This window comes from Pristiophorus japonicus, chromosome 9 (assembly GCF_044704955.1).
Source record: "Pristiophorus japonicus isolate sPriJap1 chromosome 9, sPriJap1.hap1, whole genome shotgun sequence".
Taxonomy (NCBI): domain Eukaryota; kingdom Metazoa; phylum Chordata; class Chondrichthyes; family Pristiophoridae; genus Pristiophorus; species Pristiophorus japonicus.
Window position 1 is genome coordinate 219291756 of NC_091985.1, and position 17423 is coordinate 219309178.

At 48.2% G+C, this 17423-nt stretch overlaps 1 non-coding gene across 1 annotated transcript; it reads left to right on the forward strand.

Annotated features, from left to right (window-relative positions):
• The first annotated feature begins 793 nt into the window (after positions 1 to 793).
• Positions 794 to 907, forward strand: LOC139274415 (U5 spliceosomal RNA). The gene has a single exon (XR_011595474.1). It is a non-coding gene; the product is annotated as a U5 spliceosomal RNA (small nuclear RNA).
• The last annotated feature ends 16516 nt before the right edge of the window (positions 908 to 17423 follow it).

The following is a 17423-nucleotide window of genomic DNA, read 5'->3' on the forward strand; positions in this document are numbered from 1 at the left end:
TCTGTTTCGTAATGCACGTTGAAAAGAAAAAAAAATGTAAATGTACTGTCACCCATTCCGTGTACTGTATAGTGACACATGTAATGTAATTTGGCGAATGTACTACAATGTATCCCGTATTGTACCGAATTGTACTTGAAATGAAAAGCAAGAAAATGTATCCAACGGAACTGCCGTCAGCAGCCAAATGTAGTGTGTGGGATTGCTGACCGCAGCTAAATGTACTGAACTGCTTTTGAATGTACTGTACAAATTTTTATATGAATAAAGTATAATTTGAAATTTAAAAAAATTCAGACTAATACATCAACAAGTCTGGTTTATATCATTGAAATCAGTGGAATAGATACTAGACGTGGACAGTGCACGGCTCTGAGCTGTGTCTGCTCTCATTGTGTTAATGGCTTCCTGTATGAACTAAAACACGTTTGCTCACTAGCAGAAACCGCACTGATCCAAAATGTTTACCTTAAGCTTCAAACACACCGAGAGAGAATAAAAACCCGAAGTAAAGTTGTACCGAAGAATTGGACACGTCACTGTAAACCCAGCCCACACAAAGCTCAAGCTCATTTACATACCCACAATGTTCTTCATAATACTTAGCAAGAGACTAAAATAAACTTCAGGTTTAACTGATTTTCACGGACACTGAAGTTTTCAGTTACTTTCCCTCGCGCTGTATTGATTTGTGGTAATATATCTTTTCTAGAAGTTAGTTCTAGCGGCTCAGCACAACGTTAAAGAGGCAAGCCGTCGCTTGGGGGCGAGGAGCTGCGCGTGAATAATTAGTATACTCTGGTTTCTCTTCAGATCGTATAAATCTTTCGCCTTTTACTAAAGATTTCCGTGGAGAGTAACATTCAGAGTTTTAATTAATTTTTCGAGGCCCTGCTTTAGTGGGGCTGTCTTATTGTTCAAAAACAGACTGATCTTTGCGTTATGTAGTAGGTGTGGTTTTATACAGGTTGTAATAACTACTGGTGATTTGGGTATTGGTTGTACTTGTTGTAGTTGTGAATGTCGTACTAAAGCATTTGTTTGTGGGAGTTAACTTGCCCACCTGGGGGTCGCCAGCTTTCAGAAGAATCTTAAAACTCCAGATCCCGAACTAAATCTTGGAGCGTGGGAGGATGCCTGTGCGTGGATTGTTTTCACGTGTAGTGGTCTTTGCACACCAGCCACCACACGGGCTTGACAGAGCTAAACATAAGAAATAGGAGTATGACTCTTCAGCCTGCTCCGCCATTCAATAAGATCATGACTGATCTGATCATGGACTCAGCTCCACTTCCCCGCCCGCTCCCCATAACCCCTTATCACTCAAGAAACTGTCTATTTCTGTCTTAAATTTATTCAATGTCCAAAAATCAACAGCTCTCCGAGGCAGCAAATTCCAGATTTATAAGCCTCTGATAGAAGAAATTCCTTCTCATCTCTGTTTAAATGGGCGGCCCCTTCTGAGATAATCCCTTCTGAGATTATGCCCTCTAGTTCTAGTCTCCCCCATCAGTGGAAACATCCTCTCTGCATCCACCTTGTCAAGCCCCCTCATAATTTTATACGTTTCGATACTATTACCTCTCATTCATTTGAATTCCTCATAAGTCAACCCCCTGATCTCTGGAATCAGCCTAGTGAACCTTCTCTGAACTGCCTCCAAAGCAAGTATATCCTTTCGGAAATATGGAAACCAAAACTGCACGCAGTATTCCAGGTGTGGTCTCACCAATACCCTGTATAACTGTAGCACAGTTCTAATCAACGGGTGGGAAACTGAAAGCTTTCTGATCAGATCTGGAGTCAGGCAAGGCTGTCCTCTCTCGTCTGTCTTGTTTGTGTGTTGTATCGAGCCCTTTGCCGGGTCCATCAGGAAGGATGCGGGCATTAGACGGGTGACGATCCCAGGCAGCGGAGGCGCTCAGGTCAAGACCTCTCTGTATGTGGATGATGTGGCCATCTTTTGCTCGGATCCGCAGTCGGTCCGCAGATTGCTCACAATCTGCGACCAGTTTGAACTGGCCTCGGGAGCAAAGGTCAATCGCAGCAAAAGCGAGGCCATGTTCTTTGGCAACCGAGCGATCCTTTATCCCCTTCACCGTTAAGCCAGATTACCTGAAGGTGTTGGGAATATGGTTCGGAGCGGACGGGGCATGCGCCAAAAACTGGGAAGAGCGTATCGCCAAAGTGAAGCAAAAACTGGGATGGTGGAAGCTGCGCTTCCTCTCCATGGCAGGAAAGAACCTGGTCATCAGGAGTGAGGTGCTCTCGGGTTTGCTGCACGTGGCACAGGTCTGGCCCATCTCTCGCTCCTGTGCCGCAGCAGTCACCCGGGCCATCTTCCACTTTGTCTGGATGTCCAAAATGGAACGTGTCCGCAGAGACACGATGTACAAATCTCTGGACAGTGGAGGAAAGGATGTTCCGAACGTGGCCCTCATCCTGATGGCCAGCTTTGTGTGCGACTGCATCAAGCTGTGCACAGACCCCCAGTACGCAAACACCAAGTGTCACTACATGCTGAGGTTCTACCTGTCCCCGGTGTTGCCTGCCCACCTGTCCTTCATGGAAAAGTTTTTCACAAAAAACCCCTTTGACCACAAGGCCATAAAACAGTGGTCAGCATGTAACATCCTGGACGCCCTACGAAAGAAGCAGAGGGTGGACCCTGTCGGGTGGTTCACTGAGCGGACTGTCGAACACGTTTGGCAGAACGTCTCATCGCCAGAGCTTTCACACAAGCACCAAGACATAGCTTGGTTGGTGGTGAGGAGGGCCTTACCCGTCAGAGCTTTCATGCACAGCCGACGTCTCAGCAGCACGGCACAGTGCCCCCGAGTCGACTGCGGGGCAGACGAGACTGTCACCCATCTCCTTCAGGATTGCGCCTTCGCAAGGCAGGTTTGGAAAGAGATGCAGTGGTTGCTGTCGAGGTTCATCCCAAGCAGCTCCAGAACACAAGTCTCTGTGCTCTATGGGCTGTTCCCAGGGACACACACTGAGACAGACATCCCTGCTGCTGGAGGGTCATCAACTCAGTCAAAGACGCTCTTTGGTCTTGCCGAAACTTGCTGGTCTTCCAGAGCAAGGAGATGTCCATGTCTGCGTGTTGCAGACTGGTGCAATCCAAGATCCAGGATTACATGCTGAGGGACGCACTTAAAATTGGTGCAGCCGCCCCAAGGGCACGGTGGGGAAGGGCCACAGTTTAAAGCCCTTCTGCCACGATAAACCCGGGGGCAGAAATCAGTTCAAAACTTCCCTCGGGCCGTACTTGTAACTTCTTTTTTGTGTACATGGAGCACCATCATCTATAAACACCTATGTAGTGCCATGTACAATGCAAGGTCTGTTTCATAATGCACGTTGAAAAGAAAAAATGTAAATGTACCGTCACCCATTCCGTGTACGGTATAGTGACACATGTAATGTAATTTGTCGAATGTACTACAATGTATCCCGTATTGTACCGAATTGTACTTGAAATGAAAAGCAAGGAAATGTATCGAATGGAACTGCTGTCAGCACCCAAATATAGTGTATGGGATTGCTGACCGCAGCTAAATGTACTGAACTGCTTTTGAATGTACTGTACAAATTTTTATATGAATAAAGTATATTTTGAAATTTAAAAAAAAGACCAGTATGCCAGCCCAGGTGAAGTAGACTTTTACTTTGAAAATCTATGTTTGCAGGAACCGGCCACTGGACAGGTCTCCAACGTAAAGGACAGTTTATTTGAAATGTAAATGTTTTGAACTGTAACCTGTAACTTAAACATAGATTTAAAAATTGCATCTATTAACGTGCGTAGCGTAAAATCCACTGCACAATGTGTTTCCACCTTGGGGTACCTCGCCAAGGTCAAAGCAGACCTGCTGTTCTTGCAGGAGTGGGGGCTGCTGCACTTCAGCAGTTACCGGCAGTGGTCACGATGGTGGGCCCATGGACCATCCATATGGTCAGGAGGCAACGACTGCTGGTCTTCCGGCCTAGGCATTCTGCTGCGGGGAGGCCACTTCACCATCACTGAAGTTAAGGAGGTGGTGGGCGTCCGCCTCCTCGTAGCAGATGTAATGAACAAAAATTCCCCTTTAAGGCTAATTAACGTGTATGCCTCGCCTCTCAGAAGCGAGTGGCTGGCCCTCTTCCAACAGCTCCCACTGCTGCTGGTGACGTCCAGGCCGGTCATTCTGGGTGGTGACTTCAACTGCATCATCAATACGGCTGGACGATCCAGCAGAGCCGACAGAAAACTGGACGCCACGTCCAAACTCCTGATGGATGCTGTAAAAGACGCCAAGCTGTGCGACATCTTCAGCAACTCTGCAGACGGAGCACCGCACAGATACACCTGGCCGAGACCAGACGGGTCCGTCCGTTCCAGAATAGACTGCCTGTTTGTGTCCCACACACTCAAGGTCAGATCCATCGATGTCACACCGGTGTTCTTCTCTGACCACTGCCTCCTACTGGCTGACTGTTGCCCACAGGAAAACCAGAAAGTTGGCAGAGGGATATGGAAGCTGAACGTGAAACTGTTGACTCCGGAAAACGTGGAGGAACTCAAGAGGGATTACAAAGGTTGGAGAACCGTAAAACCCCTCTGCGATTCCCCGATGCACTGGTGGGAAACAATCAAGACAAATATCAAGAGGTTCTTCATCCTCAAAGGTGTTCAGGAGGCGAGAGGGAGACAGAGGGAATTGTCCCAACTCCAGAAGAGCATGCAAAACCTGCTCCTGTTGCAGTCGATGGGAGTCAATGTCGCAGAGGAACTCGAAGAGGTGAAGGGCCAGCAAGTCTTCCTCTTTGCCTCAGAGTCCCCCAAAATCATTTCCGCTCCAGAGTCTGCTCCATCGAGCAGAATGAGACATGTTCGCGCTTCTTCTTACAAAAGGTACACAGGGAGAGCTCTGTGATCACCAGCCTAAAGGGAGAAGACGGTTCTGTGACGTTTTCGCAGCCTGACATGCTGAGGATCAGCAAATCCTTCTATGCCAGGCTGTACGACGTCAAGCCCACAGACCACACTGCCTCCCAGTCGTTCCTGTCGTCTATCACGGAGGTCCTAAACGACAGTGAGCGGGAGAGTCTGGACCACCCGTTAACTCTGGACGAGATGACAAAGGCCGTCCGGTCCCTTGCGACGAGTAAAACTCCCAGAAGCGATGGCTTACCGGTCGAGTTGTATTCGGCTCTGTGGGACTGGATGGGCCCAGACCTGCTGGAAGTGTATGAGGGTATGCTTCTGGCTGGCAGTATGTCAGAATCAATGAGGAAAGGCATCATCACCCTCATCTACAAGCAGAAGGGGGAAAGGGAGGAAATCAAAAACTGGTGGCCCATTTTACGGCTCAATGTGGACTACAAGATCCTGGCAAAGGTCATCGCCAACAGGCGCAAGTCTGCTCTTGAGCTGGTGATTCACCCGGACCAGACCTGCGCTGTCCCTGGCAGGAAGATCTCTGATAGCCTGGCGCTACTCAGGGATACGATCGCCTACGTGCAGGACAGTGGGGTGGACACCTGCTTAATCAGCTTAGACCAGGAGAAGGCATTTGACAGGATATCGCACACGTACCTGATGGACGTGCTCTCCAAAATGTGGTTTGGGGCGGCATTCCGCAATTGGATCCAACTGCTCTACAGAGACATCAGTAGCGCAGTTCTAATCAGCGGGTGGGAAACTGAAAGCTTTCCGATCAGATCTGGAGTCAGGCAAGGCTGTCCTCTCTCGTCTCTCTTGTTTGTGTGTTGTATCGAGCCCTTTGCTGGGTCCATCAGGAAGGATGCAGGCATTAGAGGGGTGACAATCCCAGGCAGCAGAGGCGCTCAGGTCAAGACCTCCCTGTACATGGATGATGTAGCCATCTTTTGCTCGGATCCGCAGTCGGTCCGAAAATTGCTCACAATCTGCGACCAGTTTGAACTGGCCTCAGGAGCGAAGGTCAATTGCAGCAAAAGCGAGGCCATGTTCTTTGGCAACTGGGCCGACCGATCCTTTATTCCCTTCACCATTAAGCCAGATTACCTGAAGGTGTTGGGAATATGGTTCGGAGCGGATTGGGCGTGCGCCAAAAACTGGGAATAGCGTATCGCCAAAGTGAAGCAAAAACTAGGATGGTGGAAGCTGTGCTTCCTCTCCATGGCAGGAAAGAATCTGGTCATCAGGAGTGAGGTACTCTCGGGGTTGCTACACGTGGCACAGGTCTGGCCCATCCCTCGGTCCTGTGCCGCGGCAGTCACCCGGGCTGTCTTCCACTTTGTCTGGAGTTCCAAAATGGACTGTGTCCGCAGAGACACAATGTACAAATCTCTGGACAGTGGTGGAAAGGATGTTCCGAACGTGGCCCTCTTCCTGATGGCCACCTTTGTGTGCGGTTGCATCAAGCTGTGCACAGCCCCCCAGTACGTAAACACCAAGTGTCACTACGTGCTGAGGTTCTACCTGTCCCCTTTGTTGCGAAGGATGGGCCTGTCCACGCTGCTGTGAAACGCCCCCACCAGTTGGACCATGCCTGTCCACCTGTCCTTCATGGAAAAGTTTTTCACAAAAAACCCATTTGACCACAAAGCCATAAAACAGTAGTCAGCACGTAAGGTCCTGGACGCCCTACAAAAGAAGGAGATGGTGGACCCTGTCGGGTGGTTCCCTGAGCAGACTGTCGAACTGGTTTGGCAGAACGTCTCATCGCCAGAGCTTTCACACAAGCACCAAGACATAGCTTGTTTGGCGGTGAGGAGGGGCCTACCCATCAGAGCATTCATGCACAGCCAACGTCTCAGCAACACGGCATGGTGCCCCCGAGTCGGCTGCGGGGCGGACAAGACTGTCACCCATCTCCTTCAAGGTTGCGCCTTTGCAAGGCAGGTCTGGAAAGAGATGCAGTGGTTGCTGTCGAGGTTCATCCCAAGCAGCTCCATAACACAGGACTCTGTGCTCTACAGGCTGTTCCCAGGGACACGCACCGAGACAGACATCACCTGCTGCTGGAGGGCCATCAATTCGGTGAAAGACGCACTTTGGTCTTGCCGAAACTTGCTGGCCTTCCAGATCAAGGAGATGTCCATGTCTGCGTGTTGCAGACTGGCGCAATCCAAGATCCAGGATTACGTGCTGAGGGACGCACTAAAAATTGGTGCAGTCGCCGCAAAGGCACGGTGGGGAAGGGCCACAGTTTAAAGCTCTTCTGCCACGGAAAACCCAGGGGCTGGAATCAGTATAAAACTCCCCTCGGGCTGCAATGGTAAACCTTTTGTATAGATAGAGCACCATGATCTGCAAAAACCTATGTAGTGCCATGTATAATGCAAGTTCTGTTGCATAATACATGTTGGAAACAAATGTAACTGTACCCTTACTGTGTACCGTATGGTGACACATGTAATGTAACTTGATGAACGTACCACAATGTATCCTGGATATTAAGAATCGTACCTTGAAATGTAAAGTAAAGAAATGTACAAAGACTCACCGGTGGGGAAAGACCAATCTTACAATACACAGCGGGCCAGTGGAGGGCGCCAGAGAACCGCGCTGGCCCGAGGCAGGTGCAGTGACCCAGCGGCGGGGAAAGAGCCCGAGGGTGTGTTGAGTCCTTATCAGCAGATGGCGCCAGGGAGCCTCGCCTGCCACAAGTGCAGTGACCCAGAGGCAGTGAAAGGCCCTGAATGCGGATCAACCCTTATAGGGCCTGGGCGGTGCGGAGAGAGAACAATGAATGGAGGGAACATTGGGCGAGTTCCGTTGCTCCATTCGGATTCTGCTCAACCTGTTTTGCTCTGTGTGCTCTGTGTAGGCGCTACTTTACTCCCGAATGCGGAAAGACAAACATCTGTCCTGGAGGCTGGATTTCATCCCTTGGCTCATAGACATCCAGAGTGACCCCACCATGATCCCGGCAGAGTTTTCTCCGGGTTTCCCGAATCCAATATGTGGCGGAAGCACACGGTCCAGTTACCGCCCAATATTGGGATCCTGCCTTGGGTGGGGGCAGGGCGGGGAATCTGGCGGTGAAATCACTGCAGCAATGACATGGGCAATCTGCATTTCATTTGTGAAACTTTCTGACAACAGCAAGTATCTGAGGAAGTCGGTTCCTCACACACTGATGCCTCACATTCACACACTCTTCGGATTGTTCTTACTGTGTGAAATACAACACAGGACCATCCGGCCTGATGGTCCTGAGGACAGGAGGCCCACGGAGAGCACAGCCCAGGCCCAGTGGGAGGAGGTTGGCCTTGGCAGTGAGTGTCACCTCCAGCTCCACCCGGAGTCTGCTCCAAGTGTTGCTCACTCTCTGGGTGAAGATTAACTTCCTGAGATTAGTCCTACGTTTATCATCTCCCAGTGTTACCCCGTGTCCCAGAGTCCTTCTCTCACAATTTAACTTAAAGCGATGTTTCGAAGTCCCGCTTTTCCACCCACAAAGATAGATCAGAGTATTTTCTAAATGGTGGGAAGCTAGGAAGTGTGGAGGAAGAAGGGGTTTTAAGTGCCCAGGCACAAAAATCACTGAATGCCGGTAGATAAGGAAAAAAGAATCAAACAGGATAAAGGAATGTTGTCCTTTATCTCGAGGCATTTGGAATACAATGGGCAGGATGTTTTGCTTGTGGTGTATGGAGCCCTAGTTAGACTCCATCTAGAGTACTGAGTTCTGGACAGCACATCTCAGGAAAGAGGGGGTGCAGGGCAGATTCACCAGACTAATACCCGGGGCTCAGAGGGTTAATTTAAGAGGACAGATTTCACAAACCTGGCCTATATTACCTTGAGTATAGAAGGTTAATGGTGAACTGATTGAGTTTTTTTAATGTTAGGATAAGTTGATAGAGTAGATGGAGAGAAACCATTTCCTCTGGTCCAGAAGAAGGGTGCATAACCTTAAAGTTCGGTGCTGTGTTGAAAAACACTTCTTCACACAACGGTAGTGCAAATATGGAATACTCTTCTTCAGGCTGTGGGTCAGTTGGAGCCTTTGAGACTGAGATTGACAAATATTTGTTGGGTAAGGGTATCGATGGGAAGGATGCAGAGGTGGAGAATATTTCCGCTTTGGATGGTGCCAGCTCCAGCTCGCAGTGTTGTGCTGAATATTCGACTGTCCTGATGACAGGAGGCCCGTGGAAAGAACAGCCCAGGCCCCAGTGGGAGGTGGTTGTCCTTGGCAGTGAGTGTCACCTCCAGCTCCACACGAAGTCCGCTCCAAATGTTGCTCACTCTCTGGGTGGAGAAGAATTCCTGAGATTGGTCCTAAGTTTATCATCTCCCAGTGTTACCCCGTGTCCCAGAGTCCTTCTCTCACAATTTAACTTAAAGTGATGTTTCGAAGTCCCGCTTTTCCACCCGCATAACAATTTTTTTCCCAGCTCCTTCCAGCTTCTCCTTTTCAGTTTGTGAAGCCCATGTTTCCCCAGTCTATCTCAAACCTCAGTCCTTTGATACCAGCATCAGCCTTTGCCACTTCCCCGCACTGCCTCTAGTGCCTGGAGGTCTCCTCAGTGTTTTGCAGATAACGAGCTGTCCAGAAAATGGCCAGGACCGAGCAGACATCCCTCTAAACCTCCGGAGGCAAATCTCCTCGCAAGCAGCAACCTTCCGAGTGGTGAGAGAACCCCAGGAGCGAGGGATAGAGGAGTATAAATAGGGACAGCGAATAACAATTGTGCTCCCACTGTGAGGAGCCAGTGACTCAGAGACTGTGAACAAACTCTGTCCCAGTGTGAGGAGCCAGTGTCTCAGAGACTGGGTGATACTGTGGACACACAGTGTCCCAGTGTGAGGAGCCAGTGTCTCAGAGACTGAATGAGACTATGGACACGCTCTGTCCCAGTGTGAGGAGCCAGTGTCTTAGAGACTGAATGAGACTGTGGACACGCTCTGTCCCAGTGTGAGGAGCCAGTGTCTCAGAGACTGGGTGAGACTGTGGACACACAGTGTCCCAGTGTGAGGAGCCAGTGTCTCAGAGACTGGGAGCAGGAAGTGTTCCTGTAACCAGTCTGAAGTCCTGCTGTGAAATTAAATCTGGACCAGGCCTGGCTCGAATCATCTTCCCTCTCCATTAGTGCAGAACTGCCAGCGACAAAGATCTGAAATCTTTATCAAGGAACATTTTAATCCTAATTCCAATTTCATCTTCTCCAGTAATACATCATTGAGAGTCGGGAATAAGGAATGTTATAATCTTTCACACAAACATCCTTCCATTAAGCAAACGCCAAAGATGTGAATTAAATTTGAGCTGACAGGTTGTGTTTCCCATTCTGTGAAGGAGTGGCCTGCTCTATCCTCAGACACTCCGGAGCTGCCACCGTCCCATATTTTAGAATCAAACAGAACCCATTGTCTCACCGGTTACATCAGTTGTGGCCACGGTCCACATGAAGGAAGTCTGAGGGACTGCCCCGTGTCTCCCCGCACTGTACAGAGGGGACATGTTGTGCTGGGATTGGTAAGCTCCATCCCTCTTGCTTTATTATCTCATAAATTCAGCGTCAGTTCTTTATATTATCGGCTCACACCACGGAAAATACTCCTGACCCTGCAAATGGGGCACTAAATCCTCCTGAGAGAGACCACAATGGGGCTGGTGTGGGGCATGAAACCATGTTGTACTGGAAGGCTCTCTGAGTCTGTGTCTAAGGCCCATGTGCTGCCTTTGGCCGATACTACAATGGGGCTGGTGTGGGGAGTGAAACCATGGTGTATTGGGAGGCTCTCTGAGTCTGTGTCTGAGGCCATTGTACTGCCTTTGGCCGATACTACAATGCCATCCCAGCACAGTGTTAGAGTTTGAAAATTACACCCCGGGAGATGCTGGGTAGATTCAGATTGTTGCAGAATATAACTAGAGCCAGTAAACTCAGAAAGCCCACCAGTGGGTGAAAGCCCTTTGCTGTAAAAATGAACATTCCCTGCTGGAATCACCGGCCATGGTGGGGAGAGGCTCGGCTTTGCTCAGAGTGGCCGGAGATCAGTGAATTCGGCGAAGAGAGTCTCAGAGTAATTGATCCTGGTGCTGAATTTCCACCAAGCGACACCGGACCTCAAGGTCCCATTCAACTGTGGACAGACTCCAAGAGCTGTTCTCATGTGCTCTGACTCTCTGGGACTATCCCTTTTTGTATAATGGTCTGTCGGGAATGTTTCCTCTCTTTAAAGAGCCGTGATAGAATCCTTCAGTGCCTTGCACTCCCTACATGGTCTGTGGGGATCTGCAGATGGATCCTCTGCTGGGATCCAGTTTGTTGTCTCACGGGAGCAGTCACACCAGCATGGCATCACTCACAGTTTTACTCCTGTGTCCTCAGCCCCACAGCTTTAACTCTATGATCAGTAAGTTCTGGAATCTAATCCTTTTTCATCAGTGGTATTTCTCCATTTGGAGTTTCAGCTCCGACTCACTCCCCTAGTTTATCAGGAGTTCACTACTCAGGTGTCCCTTCATTTCTTTGCAAAGGTTGTTATTTTCCCATCCTGCGATCCCGGGTCTGCAGCAGAGTCACGCTACATGGTTATTAAGGAACAGACACAAGATTAGAAAGTCTGTCATTCTATATCCGCCTTTCTGTCTGTTTCCTCTGCCTCACACAGCTGTAAGAGCGGGGCGTATTTGCACTTCCAGGGGCACAGCCGTTGGTCAGTTTTACCCTCCTGCCCATAACACAATTATTCTCAGACCATTCATCAAGTTCTCTCCAAACTCTCCGGGACTCTGGCATTACAATGTGGTACAATACACACAACAATGCCTTGTTATTATCTCATGTGTGTCCTTAATGTGGACCGTTACAACCCAGAATAGACGGCAGTTATACCTGATCTGGGCGGCTGGGATTGCTGTTTATATTTGTTAACATTGCACTGGTACACCGTGGCTGCAGTGTGTACCATCTACAAGATGCAGTAACTTGCCATGGCTTCCATCACCTAGACCTGGGCTGGGCAATTATATGGGCTGAAGAGCCAATTAACAAGTTTTGTTGAGCTGTTAAGGGTTGCCCACCAATGTTGGTCCTGAGGCGCGTGGCCGCACGGTCAGCAACAATCGCGCGGTCCCGCGCAGGCCACTCCCCACCTGTCGCTGGAAGAGACATTGCGCATGTGCGGCAGCCTAGTATTCGAGCAGCAAATTTAAAGGGACAGTGTGCGGAAAAAAATTAGAGGGAACATTTGATCAACATGAACATTGCATAAACATAAATCAGATAGTAGTCAGATGCTATCGTACATACACAACATGAATTCGATACGGCCTAGAAATGAATCAAAGATAAAAGTTGAAAATGTTGTGGTATCTTCTGGTCTCTGTAAATCAGTGCTGTGAAATAGAACTGTAGCCTCTTTAGAGCCTATATCAGCTTCAATTCCCCACTTCACTCATCCTTATGTCCCTCTGCAAAGATTACTAATGCCGGCCCAATTGGTGACAGATGAGAACTCCCCTGCCGTCATACTCTGGATACAGGGAGAGGAAAGATGCAGCGCCAGTCACTTTCTTCGGTAAAACATCTGTGGAGATGAGCAGCCATGACTCTAAAATGGATGGGGCATATTCTAGTACGCAGTGCATTCTGGGTACGTACGTCCGCCATTGGTGCCCAGACTCACGGAACAGATCCTTTTAATCGGTCCAGGGAGAATCGATTTTGCGAATTATTAATTTGAATGAAGTAATACTATGGTTTTTCCTTGGCTGCAGTTCGGGACTGTCTCTGACCCATGCGAAGTGAAAGTGGATAGACGAATGTGCAGCTCGAGCTCCGGCTCACGTTCTATTTCTGACCCATCCAGCGGGCCGGATAGAATGACATGGCGGGCCGGATATGGTCCACGGGCTGTATTTTGCCCACCACTGCCCTACACTGTCCCATCAAACACTCCCAAGTCACGTACAGCTTGGCTTACATACAGAGTAAACCATATGTAAACTACCCAGCAAACACTCCCAAGTCAGGTACAGTACGTGTTAGATACGTTTCAGATACAGGGTAAAGTTCGCTCGACCCAGTTACATCAAAAACTTCCAGGGCAGCTAGACAGGGTTAGATACAGAGTAAATCTCACTGTATAGTCGTTCATCGAACTCAGATACAGCATGAGGCCGAAGCAACCTGCCGCTCCTCTGACACCATCCAATGAATCACACAATGTACAGCATGGTATGAATACAGGACAGAAATCTCTGTACATTAAGGATCACGCACTCCCAGGTGAAGTATGAGCTAACTTTACAAACCATCCCCTGCCGGAATCATTGGCCATGCCGCGGAGAGGCTCGGCTTTGCTCAGAGTGGCCGGAGATCAGCGAATTCGGCGAAGAGAGTCTCAGAGCAATTGATCCTGGCGCTGAATTTCCACAATCGACACCGGATCTCAAGATCCCATTCAGCTGTGGACAAACTCCAAGAGCTGTTCCCATGTGTTCCTAATCTCTGGGACTATCTCTTTGTGTGTAATGGTTTATCGGGAATGTTTCCTCTCTTTAAAGAGCCGTGATAGCATCCTTCAGTACCTTGCACTCCCTATATGGTCTGTGGGGATCTACAGCCGGATTCTCTGCTGGGATCTAATGCGGAGTCTCACGGGAGCCGTCACAGCCATCAAGGCCTCACTCACAGTTTTACTCCCGCGTCCTTAGCCCCACGGGTTTAACTCTATGAACAGGAAGTTCTGGAATCTAACCCTTTTTAATCATTAGTATTTCTCTATTTGGATTTCCAGCTCCGACTCACTTCCCTAGTTTACCAGGAGTTCACTGATCAGGTGTCTCTTCATTTCATTGCAATGGTTGTTATTTACCCCATCCTGTGATCCCCGGGTCTGCAGCAGAGGTCGCGGTACTTGGTTATAATGGAATGGACAGCAGGTTGGAAAGTCTGTCATTCGATATCCGCCCTTCTGTCTGTTTCCTCTGTCCCGCACAGCTGTAAGAGCGGGGTGTATTTGCACTTCTAGGAGCACAGCCAGTGGTCAGTCTTACCCTCCTGCCCATAACACAATTATTCTCAGACCATTCATCAAGTTCCCTTCAAATTCTCCGGGTCTCTGGCATTATAATGTGGTACATTACACACAACAATGCCTTGTTATTATATTATGTGTGTCCTTAATGTGAACCATTACAACCCCCTGCCGCCGCCCGCTCTCCCCCTGCCGCTGTCGTGGCTCAGCGCGAGGGTCGGCGGCTTAGCTCTCTCTCCCCCCGCCCAAACGCTTCTGCTGCTTCTCGCCCCGCCGCTTCTCTCCCATCCCGTCCCTTCTCTCCCCATGCATGACAGAACACGTCCGGGTTGCTGTCAGCAGCTGACCTCCCGTGGTCCGGAAAATGCTATGGTCCGGCACTAGTCAGGTCCCAAGGATGCTGGGCCAGAGACGTCCAACTGTTTAACATTTGGTCCTCTCATCCATTGATATATATTGTGAATAGCTGAGACCCAAGCACCAATCCTTGTGGTACACCACCAGTTGCAGCCTGCTAATCTGAAAATGAACCCTTTATTTCTACTCTCTGTTTTCTGTCCATTAACCAATCCTCAATCTATGCTAGTATATTGCCCTCAATCCCTTGAGCCCTAATTTTGTTCAATAACCTCATATGGCACCTTATCGTATGCCTTCTGAAAATCTAAATACGCGCATCCACTGGTTCCTCCGTATCTGTTCTGCTAGTTACAACCTCAAAAAACTCTTAACAGATTTCTCAAACATAATTTCCTTTTCATAAAGCCGTGTTGATTCTGCCTAATAATATTCGCTAAGTGCCTGTTACCACATCCTTAATAATAGAATTCAGCATTTTCCCTACTACTGATGTCAGGCTAACTGGTCTGCAGTTCCCCATTTTCTCTCTCCCTCCTTTCTTAAATAGCCCAGTTACATTTGCCACCTTCCAAACCATGTGAACCGTTCTAGAATCTATGGAATTTTGGAACATGACAACCAATGCATCCACTATTTCTATAGCTACCCTTTTCAATACTCTAGGATGTAGGGCATCAGATCCAAATGATTTATCGGTTTTCAGTCCGATTATTTTCGCCAATACCATTTTTTTACTAATACTAATTTCTATTAGTTCCTCATTCTCACTAGACCTGGGTTCTCCAATTTTTTTGCTCCTTCTTCCATGAAGACAGACACAAAGTATGCGGTTAATTTCTCTGCCATTTCCTTGTTCCCCATTATAATTTCTCCTGTCTCAGCCTGTAGAGGACCCACATTTATTTTTGCTAATCTTTTCCTTTTTACATACCTATAGAAGCTTTTGCAGTCTCTTATGTTGTCCCTCAATAGTTTACTCTCTTATTCTAGTTGCCTTTTTTTTCCTCAATTTCCTGGTCCTCCTTTGCTGAATTCTAAAATCTTCCTATGCTTACTGCTCTTTTTGGCAACATTATAAGCATCTTCCTTTCATCTAATACTATCTTTAGCTTCTCTTGTTGGCCACGATTGGACCACTATACCTGTGGGGTTTTTTGTGCCTTAAATGAATGTATGTTTGTTGTAAATTATGAATTAATTTTTTAAATGCTAGCCATTCCTTTTCTACCATTATACCTTTTAATGTAGTTTCTCAATCTACCTTAGCCAACTCTCCCCTCATACCTACATAGTTTCCTTTGTTTAGATTTAAGATCATAGTTTGGATTTAAGTAAATCACTTTCAAACTTAATGCAAAATTCTATCATGTTATGGCCACTCTTCCCCAAGGGCCACTTTCCTACAAGATTATTAATTAACCCTTTCTTATTGAATAATACTAGATCTAAAATAGCCTGTTCCCTAGTTGGTTCCTCAAAATATTGATCTAGAAAACCATCTTGTATACCTTCCATGAATTCATCCTCCACACTATTACTGCAAGTTTGGTTTTCCCAGTCTATATGCAGATGAAAGTCCCCATGATTACTGTATTACCTTTGTTACAAGCACCATTAATTTCCTGATTTATACTGTGCCCTACATTACCACTATAAACATCCCCCCCCTCCCAATGTTTTCTGCCCCTTGCTGTTTCTTAGCTCCACCCAAACTGATCCTACTTCTTGATTTTCCGAGCTCAGATCCTTTCCCTCTGCTGTCTTTAGCCCATCCTTTATTATCAGGGTTGCGCCCTCTCCTTTTTCATTTTGCCATTTCTACTAAAAGTTCGGTATTCTGGAATATTTAGTTCCCAACCATGGTCACGTTGCAACCATGTCTCCATAATGGCTATTAGATCAAACCTATTAATTTCTATCTGTGCTATTAATTCATCTATTTTATTGTGAATATTTCATGCATTCAGATATAGTGCCTTTAGCTTCGACTTTCTTCTATTTTTCCTTGATGTCTCCTCAGTCAGTAATGCCCTATTACCTTTGTTACTCTCTCTGTCCCTTCCTGACCCATTCTGCTTATTTTTACCCAAAATTCTGCTCTGCTCTAGAGCCTTGACATGTCTCTTCTCTTGTTGCTTTTTCTCTGTATCGAAACCGTGCTGTACTTTCCTGGATCTCCCCACCCTGCCTTAATTATTTTAAAGCCCTGTTTACTGCCCTAGTTATTCGATTCGCCAGGACACTGGTTCCTGCCCAGTTCAAGTGGAGCCCATCACAAGGAAAGAGCTCCCTCTTTGCCCAGTGCTGGTTCCAGTGTGCGTAAAGCAAAACACCTGCCTCCCACCTAACCATTTGAGCCACACATTTAACATTCTAATCTGCTTATCCCTGTAACAATTGGTGTGGGGCTCAGGTAACAATCCAGAGATTATTACCTTTGAGGTTCAGCTTTTTCATTTGGACCCCAACTCCTCCATCTCTTTCAGCAGAAACTCATTCCTAGTCCTACCTACGTCGTTGGTTCCTACATGGTCGACAACAACTGGATCCTCCCCTTCCCATTCCAAGTTCTGACCCCGATCTGTCCCAGGGAGGGGGCAGAGTGTGCTGTCCCTGTGGGGGGCAGTATGTTCAGTGTCTGACCTGAGCTGCCCCAGGGAGGGGGGCAGTGTGTGATGTCCCTGTGGGGGGCAGTATGTTCAGTATCTGACCCTGAGCTGCCCCAGGGAGGGGGCAGTGTGTGATGTCCCTGTGGGGTGCAGTATGTTCAGTGTCTGACCCTGAGCTGCCCCAGGGAGGGGGCAGTGTGTGATGTCCTTGTGGGATGCAGTATGTTCAGTGTCTGACCTGCGGCTGCCCCAGGGAGGGGACAGCGTGTGATGTCCCTGTGGGGTGCAGTATGTTCAGTGTCTGACCCTGGGCTGCCCCAGCGAGGAAGTAGTGAGTGATGTCCTTGTGGGATGCAATATGTTCAGTGTCTGACCCTGAGCTGCCCCAGGGAGGGGGCAGTGTGTGATGTCCCTGTGGGGTGCAGTATGTTCAGTGTCTGACCCTGAGCTGCCCCAGGGAGGGGGCAGTGTGTGATGTCCTT